This window comes from Mobula birostris, chromosome 2, assembly GCF_030028105.1.
Source record: "Mobula birostris isolate sMobBir1 chromosome 2, sMobBir1.hap1, whole genome shotgun sequence".
NCBI lineage: Eukaryota > Metazoa > Chordata > Chondrichthyes > Myliobatiformes > Myliobatidae > Mobula > Mobula birostris.
The window spans coordinates 70,569,922-70,583,128 of record NC_092371.1 but is presented as its reverse complement, the minus strand read 5'-3'; the positions used below and the strand labels follow the sequence as shown (position 1 = coordinate 70,583,128).

At 39.5% G+C, this 13,207-nt stretch overlaps 1 protein-coding gene across 10 annotated transcripts in view; it reads right to left on the bottom strand.

Annotated features, from left to right (window-relative positions):
- Positions 1-13,207, bottom strand: part of LOC140187428 (nuclear receptor coactivator 3-like) — a 227,932-nt gene that overhangs the window by 79,985 nt on the left and 134,740 nt on the right. For 7 of the 10 annotated variants that reach the window (XM_072242752.1, XM_072242823.1, XM_072242768.1 and 4 more), the window contains one exon: positions 4,684-4,758. The exons of the other annotated variants lie outside the window; for them this stretch is intronic. The gene's annotated coding sequence lies outside the window, so the exon portion shown is untranslated. The remainder of the gene's footprint in view (positions 1-4,683; positions 4,759-13,207) is intronic. 10 annotated transcript variants of the gene reach the window in all.

Sequence of the window (13,207 nt, the reverse complement as noted above, 5' to 3'; positions counted from 1 at the left end):
TCATGGCATGAAGGAATTTCAAATTCAGTTTAAGTAAGAAACTCGGGTTTGAATTTTGTGTCTTAACTTAAAAAAACTTAAATAAAAGATACTTACAATGAAATGAGAATAGAGTTGGCTAAAGAGGACTGAAAAAATAAATTAAAAAATGAAAAGATATTTCAGCAACATCAGACAGTGAATTAAACCAGCGGTCCCCAACCACCGGGCTGCAAAGCATGCGCTACCGGGCCACGATGAAACGATATGATTTGGCGATATGTGTCAGCTGCACCTTTCCTCCTTCCCTGTCACGCCCACTGTTGAGCCATTACGCATGTAAGGTCATTACCCGCACGTCATCTGTGTCAGTGCGGGAAGGAGATCAACTCCTCGAGCTTGGAAATGACGGTGCGCTGAAAAGTATGTTTGACATAACATCTCTGACGGCATTCTGGATCAAAGTCAAGGCTAAATATCCTGAGATAGCCATGAAAATACTGAAAACGTTGCTTCCATTTCCAACATATCTCTGCAATGAATGCAACGAAAACTAAATTGCGGAATAGACTGGACATAAGGAACCCCCTCCGAGTATCGCTGTCCCCCATCACCCTTCGATGGCACATACTTGTTGCAGGAAAACAAGCCCAGGGCTCCCACTGATTCAGCAATATTGGTGTGTTGCAATGATTTTATATGTTCATATGGGAAAAATATGTCCTGTGTGTTTAATATCCAAACGTTACTTAAAATGTTATGATGCTATTGATTTATAAGTGACTTATATAACCATATAACAATTACAGCACGGAAACAGGCCATCTCAGCCCTTCTAGTCCCTGCCGAACACAGTCCCACCTAGTCCCACCGACCTGCACTCAGCCCATAACCTTCCATTCCTTTCCTGTCCTTATAGCTATCCAATTTTTCTTTAAATGATAATATCGAACCTGCCTCTACCACTCCTACCGGAAGTTCGTTCAACACTTACTTCAAGCTCCCCTGATAATTGACTTATCACTATATTCATACGAGGAAAATATGTGCTGTGTGTTTAATATTAAATTCGTTAGATAAACCCATTTAGAAACGAAATTGAGTGTATTAGCCACTGATCACTGATATTCCGGTCGTGATTAACACCCCTCCCCCCCCTGAACAGAATCGCCAAAAACGATTTGCAGGGGAAAAAAATCGGTAGGTACACGCATGCGCAATGGTCATTGGTGCCCACACAAGGCTTCATGGTCATTGTAGTCTTTCGCTGGGTAAACACAACGTATTTGACTGCTACTCTTGGCCGTTGGCAACCCTACTCGCCACCAACCCCCCCACCCCCGGTCAGCAGGTCAGCAAGAATATTGTCGATATTAAACCGGTCCGCAGTACAAAAGAGGTTGGGGACCCCTGAATTAAACCATCTGCTAACTAGGTAAGGTAGAGCAAGGAGAGCATCAGATTGAAAGGCATGCAAAAGATTGGTGGCAGGCCAGAGGATAGGGAAATTTTCCAATGTCCAGCAAGGATGACTAATAAAAATTACTAGAGGGAGAAGATGGTGGATCACAGTAAACTAGCCAACACTATTATAATCAATTAAAATTAGCTCCCCCAAGTACATAAAAAGAAAGAGTAACTAAAGAGAATGTTGGTTCCTTAAGTTACAAACCAAAGGATTAGCAATGGGAAAGAGCAGAAATTCTAAATAATTAGAAAATGTTGGGAACACTCAGCTAGTAGGCAATAAACACTATTTCACTTTCTGTAAATGCTGCCTGACCTGCTGAGTGCTTTCTATATGTTCTGCTTTTATTTCATATTTCAAGCATGTACAGTCCTTTCAATTTTCATTCTAAACAAATATCTTGGATCTGTCTTTACACTAATTAATATTGATGGTAAAAACATCCCAATAATAATAGATAATCAAGAGGCAATAAAGAGGAAGGAACTTAAAATAATTCCTATCACTACATAAAAGAAATGAGGCTAAAGGTTGATAAAGTCCCCTGCTTTTAAAGGAAGTGGTACAGAGCTGGAGGTTATTTTCGGCTGTAATCGACCAAAACTCTCTGGATTCTCAAGAGGTCCCAGAACATTGGAAAACTCCAAATATAATGCCACTATTCAAGAAGAAAGGGAGACAGAAAAAGGTACTATGTTAACAGTTACTGCAAAAGTGTGTTTAAGGTTGGGGATATCACTTTAGCACGGAAAACACAGGGTTATGAATTACAGTTTTAGGCATATGCAAGCTGAAACAATTTAAAAAATACTTTGTCAAACTATGATTATAAAGTCAAAAATAAAGTTGGAGAGATGGCAAAGGAGATTATTGAAGAATAATTTGCCCTGGACATCAAAGCAAAACATTAATGCTTTAGTAGCATTTAAACTGAGGTGAGCAATGTTTTCAGATAAAAGCAGCTGATGTTGATAGTGGACAGGATCTACTGTCAGAAGTTCAGCTGAAGGTCAACATAAATGCTGAGTCTACAACAGATCTGGGAAGGTGATATATAGAGGGAACAGTGTTTCATATGAGGCTAAAGATAACAACTTTGCTCTTCCCATATTTATTTCATCTTGGATCAAAAGTTTCTAACCTGAGCCTTGTTTTTCCTCTCAAAATTGCACACCAATTCCACTCAAATGGTAATACAAATAGAAGTGGGCAAATGCTTCATATAGCAATTTGATCAAGAAAAGCCAATAATCCTGCACGTTAGGGAAGGTTGCCTGTGTAGAAAACCATCTGTATTACGAACCCATGACAAATATTGACAAAATTTGTTTATTTTGTATTTCTTTTTTAGTTATTTTCCCCCTTCACATGAATTCTGTAAAAGGAAACATTTACTCCACATCTCAAACTTTTTGGCAATGGTTTATGAATTCTGTTGAGATAACTTTCTGCTACCCAACTGCTGTAACACAGAAGTACACTGGACTGACATTTACTTCCCTCCTTAAGGTTCAGGAAACTATTGTGCAAGTGTGTGCAAACTTGGAAGTCCTGAATTTCTTACAAGGACTACACTGGCATTTTACTAACCATACAAGAAGAAGGGCAGGCAAGCACCAACTGCCTAGAATTTGCCAGTTGCAGAAGGCCACAGATCACAGAGACCATAGAGTATATAGGCCAGAGCCTATAACACTACAACTCAAGGTCTGCTTGCTTAGACCTATTTGGGTACACAAATTAAAAGAGCCATTATGCCCCTCTTGTCATTTCATTGGAAGATAAGAGACTTGGACTAAATGCACCTTTAGCAGTTTGGAAGGATTCATGGATAAGTTTGTTTATTTAATTAAACAGGATAGCATCGTAACAGGACCTTCGGGCAACCTCCAATTACACCCATGTGACCAAATAACCTACTAACTCGCACAAAATGCTGGCCGAACTCAGCAGGTCAGGCAGCATCTCTGACATTCGCAGCCCAAAATGATGACTCTTTGTTCTTTTCTATAGATGCTGCCTGACCCGCTGAGTTCCCTCAGCATTTTGTGTGTGTAACTCTGGATTTCCAGCACCTGCAGGATCTCTCATGTTTATAACATACTAACCCATATATTCTTTGGAATGTACCCAGAGGAAACCCACGCAGCCAGGGGAAGAACGTATAAACTTCTTACAGGCAGTAGTGGAATTGAACCCAAGTCACTGGTGCTGCAATAGTGCTGTTATAACCACTATGTTACTGTGCATCTGTGTAACTGTGTTCTTGAATTTCAATTACATACCATTTACATCAATCCACCTGAAGGCCAAGGCAGAGTGCAAGGTATCTGAGCCTACCAATGACACAAATATAGGGAGGAGGTCACATTGCAATGAGGATATTTGGACTCTGTGGCAGGATGTAGAAGGTCGAGAGTGGCTGAAAACTTCAAAGATGAGTTAGAAGTGCAGAGCTTTGACATTAGGAATTTCATTAACATAAATCAAGACAGACTATTATCAAAATGGAGGGAGACCCCAAAGTGAAGTACAGAATAATTTAAGTGTTCTTGTACATGAACGACAAAATTTATCAAACAGCCACAGCAAGTACTTGAGAAGACAAGAAACACATTGACCCATAACAAATGTCCAGAAACAGGGAGGTATTATTACCATTGTATGGAGTATTGGCAAGGGCACACTGGTAGGACTATGCAAAGTTTAAATCTCTCTGTTTAGAAAGTGCAAGAAAAGGGAACAGTTGTTTAGAACTGAAATGCATTGGAGCTTCTTCTCACAGGGGATGGCAAATCTCTGGAATTCTCAATCCTGGAGAATTGCTGAGGCTAGATCCTTGAAGGTATTTGAAGAAGAGGTAGATAAGTTATTGGAAGATCAGGGAGAAGATGACTACAGGGAACAGGAACAGCTCGGCCATAATCATGCTGAATGATGGCAAGCGCACAGGCCTAGGTGGCCTACTCCTGCTTTCTTTCTTTATTGAGATACTGCACAGAATAGGCCCTTCTGGCACTTCGAGCCGTGCCGTCCAGCAACCTCTGATTTAACCCTACCCTGATTATGAAGTAACTTACAATGACAAATTAATCTACTAATCAGTACATCTTTGGACTGTACAATTTTCTTGTGTTCAAAATAACTAACTAGCTTCTGAGACTTAAGGAAATATCACTTGTGTTTATCTGAAAGGAAAATACCTCAAAATTGAAGTAGCATAAAACATAACATACCTCAGCTTAATCTGTAAATATCTCGATGATCCTGTAACAACTTCTAATAATGCCTTCAATCATCATGTGGCATTGCTGAAAAGCAGTGAGATTATTTTAAATCTAAAGTAAACAACGAGCAAACACTATGCACTAATATTCCTCTATATTTTGCACATACACCATTGGATCACTTTTTCTTCCAAACCAGAAAAAAATCCATCCAATATATTGTCATTTGAATGAATGCAATCCTGTGCAAAAGTCTTAGACACATGTAAAAAAAATCCTGCAAAGCAAAAATGCTTTCAAAAAGAATGAAAGAAGAAGTTTCTGAATGTCAAAAAATTACTATAAAGACCAGTAAAAAAAAATAAATCAAATCAATATCTGGTGTGATTATCCTTTGTTTTAAAACTGCATCAATTCTCTTTGGTACACTGTCATGCAGTTTTATAATAATTTGGCTAGTAGGTTGTTCCATGCAACTTGGAGAGCTTGTTACGGTACAGTTTTGCAAGTTTTGCTTGCTTCTGTCTCTGCAGGTAATCCCAGACAACCTCGATGATATTGAGATCAGGGGTCTGTGGAGGCCAGACAATCTGAAGCCACATATTAAAAAAAATCTAGGGTATCTAAAACTTTTGCACAGTACTATAAATAAAATTAATCCAACACTTTAATCCCACCCTATATTAGTAGTAATTTATTGTAGATCAAAGTATAGTGCAGTGGCTTGTCACGTTTCAGCTTGTCCATTAAAAACCAATGTGATTCATTAATATCCTACAGGAACAAAAACGGTTATCAGACTCTTGACTAGCCTGGTCTATATAAGACCATAAATCTACCCATGTGTTGCCTGTTCACTGCCTACTCAGTTCTGTAGCATTTGAAGGACAATAAAATGTCAGCATTACCAGTGACTTTGACATCCCAAGAACAAATAAGTAAGGAAACAATTTACACAATCATAGGTATTATCCTCAGTGACCACTAACAAGACCTGCAAATCCTGAAAAGATAACTAAGCAAATGGGAATTTTTGGTTAATCAAGTTCTTCTTGAACTCATCTCATTTAGTGCTGTCACGACAGTCGTGCTGTTTGCCCAAGTTATTCACTATCCAAAGTATTACATTTTTAAGTTCTTTGATTTCAGTTGGTCCAATGATAAACATGGAAAGGTACAGCAGAGGAGAGGGCATTTGGCCTACAATATTTCCTCCTCCTGCTTATCATTCATATCCTTCCATTCCCTTTATACTCATTTCTCCACCTAAAAGCCTCAAACTCCACCAAACTGCCTGATTCCATTACTATCCCTGGTAACCCCATTCCAGGCACCTACTACTCGTTGCACAAAAAAAAACTTGCCCCTCAGGTCACCTATAAACTTCCCCCCTCTAAACTTAAAAGCATGTCCTTTAATGCTTGACATTTCTACTCTGGGAATCAGATTCTAACTATCCTAAATATGCCTCTCACAGTGTAAAATAAAAATCACCAGACATCCCCTCAGCTCCTGACACTGAGAACAATTCAAGTTTGTCCAACCTGCCTTTATTGCCCATACCGTCTAATCCAGGCATCATGCTGGTTAACCTCTTCACCTTTTTCACAATCTCCACATCCACCCTGTAATGGGCAATGAGTATTGTACACAACACTGGTTATGTTTTATAGCTGCAGCATAACTTTCTTGCTCAACACCCCTACCAAAGGGTAAGCATTCCACTCTATACACCTTCTTTATCATCTTGTAAACCTGTATAGCTATTTCAGTGAACTATGGACCTAAACCCCTACACCCCAAGATCCTTCTTTACCTCAATGCTATTAAGGGCTCTGCCATTAACCATATGATTTTCTTCTTCTATGACCTTCTAAAGTGCCACACCTCATACTTGCTCAGATTAAATTCCATCTGCCATTCCTATGCCCATATCTGTAACCCATCTAATATCTTACTGTAACTTTAATAAACCTTTACACTGTCCACAACGCCACCAATCTTGATGTCAAATATAAACTTGCTAATCTACCCACCTATGTTTTCATCCATCATTGATATATATCACAAACAATGGGCCCAGCACCAACCTTTGCAGAACACTATTGGTCAGGGACCACCAACTAGACTAACTACCTTCCACCCTTGCTCTCTGTCAATGGACAAGCCAGTTCTGAATCCAAAGCTGCAATATACCCTGGATCCCATGCATCTTTATTATCTGAATCAACTGACCATGAAGAACCTTTTCAAATTCCTTACTAGAGTCCATGCGGACAAGACTATCTGCCTTATCCTCATCAAACATCTTTGTCACCTCCGCAACAAAATTTGCTTGTAAGACATGACCTACCTCACACAAAACTATGCTGACGTCACTAAACAGGCTATGCCTTTCCAAATGTACACAAATCCTATCCCTCAGTACCCTCTCTAATAGATTCCCTACCATTGACATATGACTCACTGACCCATAATTACCTGAATTATCACAATTTCCCTTCATGAACAAAGGCACATATGCTACTCTCCGGTCCTCAAAGACCTCACTTATCGCTAATGAGTACACAAAAATCCTTGTCATAGCATTCCCAGCATTCTCTTCATTTGCAATATTCTGGAATAAATACCATCAGACCCTGGGGAAATTAGCCAATTTAATGCTTTTCAGAAGAACTAGCCTTATGTCCTCTTTAATCTCAAGATGTCTCAATGCAGTAGCATGCATTACTATGTTTTCACCATCTTCCAATTCCTTCTCCTCAGTAAATACCAATACAAAGTACTCACTTAGTACCTCCACCACTTCCTCTGTCTCCAAACTCAACTTCTCTGCTCCACACTCTTCAGTTTTCCAAAAAAAATTGAAGATAATACTTTAATCTGCTAACAGAAATGTTAACTGAATGTTTCATGTTTTGCAGAAATCATTATTCTCATGCAAGATAGCAGGAATTTTTTTCCAAAATAAATGTAATTGCAAATGGCACTGAAAGTTATAAACCTGTGCATTATGTTTAGTAGGGCTGTGAAGGGTGGGGGGGTGGGGGGGGGGGAAGAGACATCCTTCATGAAAATCAGTTTCCAGAGCCAACATTTCAAATTAGTTATTCCAATGTCAGGATTTTGCAGGGAATTACCAGCACATGAACATGCAAAGCTTGTTGATAACATTTATCTGGCATTTCCTGAAACGCCTCTGAGCTGGATTCTTCATGGAAGCGCTCAAAAATATTCACTATTTTATAGCTTTAACAACCAGTTTAATCTGGGAACATATTTTGACAACTGTCAATATATTATCATTTTGATGGGAGGAACATACAAACCCAGTTTACAGAACTTATACCCAGAATTACAATGCTGTAAAATTCAGATTTAGATTTATTTATCAGATGTACACGGTACAGCTCCATGGTGGTGTAGTGGTTAGCATGATGCTATCACAGCTTGGGACATTGGGAGTTCAATTCCAGCATTCTCTGTAAAAAGTCTCTGTACATTCTCCCAGTGGAACGTGTTGGTTTTCCCTAGGTGCTCCAGTTTCCTTCCACAGTCCAAAGATGTACCGAAAAGGTTAATTAATCATTGTGAATTGTCCCATGATTAGATTAGGGCTAAATCTGTGTTGTCGGGGGTTGCTGGGGCGGCGCGGTTCAAAAAGCCAGAAGGGTCTACTCCATGCTGTATATCTAAATAAATACATACATACGTCGAAACATACAGTGAAATACATCAAGTGCTAAGGCGTGTAAGTGTCCAATGTTGGAACTCAGGTGGTGTAGTAGGTTCACAGTTTCCATGTTCACGCAGAAGTCTTGAACTTGTTAATGCTTGCAGGGAATAAATGTTGGCATTTCATAAGGCCATAAGACATAGCAGAATTTGGCTCGAGTCTGCTCCACCGTTCAATCATAGCTGATCCTTTTTCTCCCTCCTCAACTCCATTTCCCAGCCTTCTCCCCGTAACTTTTGATGCCATGTCCAATCAGGAACCTATCAAATCTCTGCCTTTCTCTCTCATACCACTGTAATTTCCATTACTCTACTGAAGTAATGCTACATCAGACTTAACTCTCTCCCCATCAAATTTCAAGTTGAACTTAATCATATTGTGATCACTGCCTCCTAAGGACTCCTTTACTTTAAGATCTCTGATTACATTTGGTTCATCTGGATTAGTAAGTATGCAGATAATACTAAGATAGGTGGTGTCGTGGATGATGAGGTAGGTTTTCAAAACTTGCAGAGAGATTTAGGACAGTTAGAAGAGTGAGCTGAAAGATGGCCGATGGAGTTTAATGCTGAAAAGTGTGAGGTATAACATGGTAAATGGTAGGGCATTAAAGAATGCTTTAGAACAGAGGGATCTAGGGATAATGGTGCATAGTTCCCTGAAGATGGAATCTCATGTGGATAGGGTGGTGAAGAAAGCTTTTGGTTTGCTGGCCTTTATTAATCAGAGCATTGAGTATAGGAGTTGGGATGTAATGTTGAATTTGTATAAGGCATTGGTAAGGCCAAATCTGGAATACTGTGTACAGTTCTGGTCACCAAATTATAGGGAGGATGTCAATAAAATTGAGAGAGTACAGAGGAGGTTTACTAAAATGCTGCCTGGGTTTCATCTCCTAAGTTACAGAGAAAGGTTGAACAAGTTAGGTCTTTAGTCTTTGGAGCGTAGAAGGTTGAGGGGAGACTTGATAGAGGTGTTTAAAATTATGAGAGGGATTGATAGAGTTGACGTGGTTAGACTTTTTCCACTGAGAGTGGGGAAGATTCAAACACGAGGGCATGGGTTGAGAATTAGAGGACAAAAGTTTAAGGGTAACATGAGGGGGAACTTCTTTACTCAGAGAGTGGTAGCTGTGTGGAATGAGCTTCCAGCAGAAGTGGTTGAGGCAGGTTCGATGTTGTTGTTTAAAGTTAAATTGGATAGATATATGGACAGGAAAGGAATGGAGGGTTATGGGCTGAGTGCAGGCCGGTGGGAATAGGATAGGGTAAGAGTTCGGCACGGACTCAAGGGCCGAGGTGGCCTGTTTCCGTACTGTAATTGTTATATGGTTATATATTACATAACACCCAATCCAATATAACTGATCCCCTAGTGGGCTCAACGACAAACTGCTCTAAAAAGCCATCTCGTAGACATTCAACAAAATCACTCTATTGAGATCCATTACCAACCTGATTTTCCCCAGTCAACCTGCATGTTGAAATCACCCATGTCTATTATCATAACATTGGCCTTTTGACACGCCTTTTCTACTTTCTGTTATAATCTGTGGTCCACATCCCATCTACTATTGGGAGGCCTGTATATAACTGCCATCAGGGTCGGTTTACCCTTGCAGTTTTTGAAATCTACCCACAAGGATTGAATATCTTCCCATCTTTTATCACATTTTTCTACTGATTTGATGCCATTCTTTACCAGCAGAGCCACACCACCCCCTCTGCCTAACTTCCTATCCTCCAATACAACCTTTGGTTTCATCACAGAACCACTGGCTTCCCAGTATGTTCCAGCCTGCAATATCTTGCTTGTATGAAACCAAGAAGATGTACATACAGAATTAATGAAAATTTGATACAGAAGCAGACTTTGGAATATAAAATACCTGAATGTACTAATTTCAAAGCTAATCAAAAAGGAGAGGTCAACGCTTAGCACAAGGGTTATTAAAATGCTGCACACAGGATGGTTAAGTTCCTCCAAGCTCCTGAACAAAATATTCATGATGTGATTGACGGCGTTTTAAAATAGAAAGCCTAAAATCGCTCCCAATGTGATCTAGGATCAGTACCTGGCGGACTGAAAAATGTACAGTGAATACAGAAATACATCTTATGAACACCAGCAGGGTGCAAGAGAGTTCATTCATTTTCTCTTGGAAATTCTGTCTCTGCCTCAAATATTTTAAGGAAACTTGACAGCGTACCAGGTGCTGCACAGATTGGATTAAATGAAAAGAAACAATCTACAAACTTATTGACCTTTTGTACTTAATGATGGCTTCCGTTAAATAATAGTTGTCTAAAGGCAGTAGTTTTTGTATATGTGCAACTATTATCGGCTACATGTGAGGTAACTCACATGGTAATGGATGGTAAGCTTGCATTGAAGTATGAGCATTGGACTAGGAAGTTACTTGAAACTGCAGCACACAAAAGAGTTAATGCAGTTCAGAAGAGTGACACAGCATTTTAATTATCAACATACAGACACACCCAAGGCAGGGAAATTATCTGAACTGATCATTTCATTAATAATACAAATTAAAGACTTGAAGGGACATTGACAAGGAGTGAATTCAAATGGACAGTTGAGGGATAAGGAAAGCTAATACCTGGTAATAATTATCCATAACATGAATACAATTAAAAAGGAGCAATGAAGAAAAATGTATGTAATTGGCATGGTGTTAAACTGCTGCTTCCTCATTCATATTTTTTTGAATCTGTATCATTATTTAGTACTTCTAATGGCCAAATCTGCCACTTCATAATCCACTATTACTCAGGCTGATGAAGGGGTAGTGCTAAAAGAATAGCCACGTCAACTCTTGATTAATCAGCAGTGCTCAAGTCCAAACAGAGCTTTTGGCAAAATCAGTACGACTTCAGTCTTGAGTTGATTTTTGTGAGACAAGATTGGTTAACATCTAAATTTGATCTCCAAGATCACAAATTGGGGAAAGATTTTCAACATTTACAAGGAAGTTGAATAGGTACATGGATGGAAGGGGTGTGTAAGGTCATGGCAACAGGAATAAGCAGAACAATAGCTCGGCACAGACTGGGTAGGCCAAATTTCATGATACATATCGGTGATATTAAACCTGGTTCTGATCCTGAGCTGTAGTGTCTATGACTCTCTTTGGCAAAGAAAACAAATCCACTCTTAATGCACCTTTGATATTAGATCACAAGTTTTGTACTATTTATATCTTCAAACAGACTTTTCCTCAGGCAAGCAAAGGCTACACTGGTGCAATAATCTAATGATGATTTTCATCAATGATGCCGACAGTTTTTGGCTTCTAAACTAATGAATACGATCCATCCATCAGGTATTCGTATATTATTGTCACAGAGTGGTGGTAAAAATCTTCTGAGGTGTATATATTTCAATGCTAGGAGTATTGCGAGGAAGGCAGACAAGTTGAGGGCGTGGATTGACACGTGGAATTATGACATTATAGCAACTAGTGAAATTTGGCTACAGGAGGGGCAGGACTGGCAGCTTAATATTCCAGGGTTCCGATGTTTCAGATGTGATAGGGGCAGAGGAATGAAAGGTGGCGGGGTGGTAGCATTGCTTGTCAGGGAAAATGTTACAGCAGTGCTCTGGGAGGTTCAGATTAGAGGGCTTGTCTACTGAGTCCTTATGGGTGGAGCTGAGAAACAGGAAAGGTATGGCCACATTAGTGGGGTGGTATTATAGACCACCCAACAGTCAGCGAGAATTGGAGGAGCAAATCTGCAGAGAGATAGCAGGCAACTGCGGGAAACATAAAGTAGTGGTGGTAGGGGATTTTAATTTTCCACATATTGATTGGGACTCCCATACTGTTAGGGGTCAAGATGGGTTAGAGTTTGTAAAATGTGTTCAGGAAAGTTTTCTAAATCAATATATAGAGGTACCAACTAGAGGGGATACGATATTATATCTCCTATTAGGAAACAAGTTAGGACAAGTGACGGAAGTGTGTGTAGGGGAACACTTTGGTTCCAATGATCATAACACCATTAGTATCAAATTGATCATGGATAAAGATAGATCTGCTCCTAGGGTTGAGGTTCTAAACTGGAAGAAGGCCAAATTTGAAGAAATGAGAAAGGATCTAAAAAGCGTGGATTGGGACAGGTTGTTTTCTGGCAAGGATGTGATCGGTAAGTTGGAAGCCTTCAAAGGAGAAATTTTGAGAGTGCAAGGCTTGTATGTTCCTGTCAGGATTAAAGGCAAAGTGAATAGGAATAAGGAACCTTGGTTCTCAAGGAATATTGCAACTCTGATAAAGAAGAAAAGAGAGTTGTATGACATGTATAGGAAACAAGGAGTAAATAAGGTGTTTGAGAAGTATAAAAAGTGTAAGAAAATACTTAAGAAGGAAATCAGGAGGGCTAAAAGAAGACATGAGGTTGCCTTGGCAGTCAAAGTGAAGAATAATCCAAAGAGCTTTTACAGGTATATTAAGAGTAAAAGGATTGTAAGGGATAAAATTGGTCCTCTTGAAGATCAGGGTGGTTGGCTATGTGTGGAATCAAAAGAAATGGGGGAGATCTTAAATAGGTTTTTTGCATCTGTATTTACTAAGGAAACTGGCATGAAGTCTATGGAATTAAGGGAAACAAGTAGTGAGATCATGGAAACTGTACAGATTGAAAAGGAGGTGCTTGCTACCTTGAAGCAAATTAAAGTGGATAAATCCCCAGGACCTGACAGGGTATTCCCTCAGACCTTGAAGGAGACTAGTGTTGAAATTGCAGGGGCCCTGGTAGATATATTTAAAATGTCTGTGTCTAC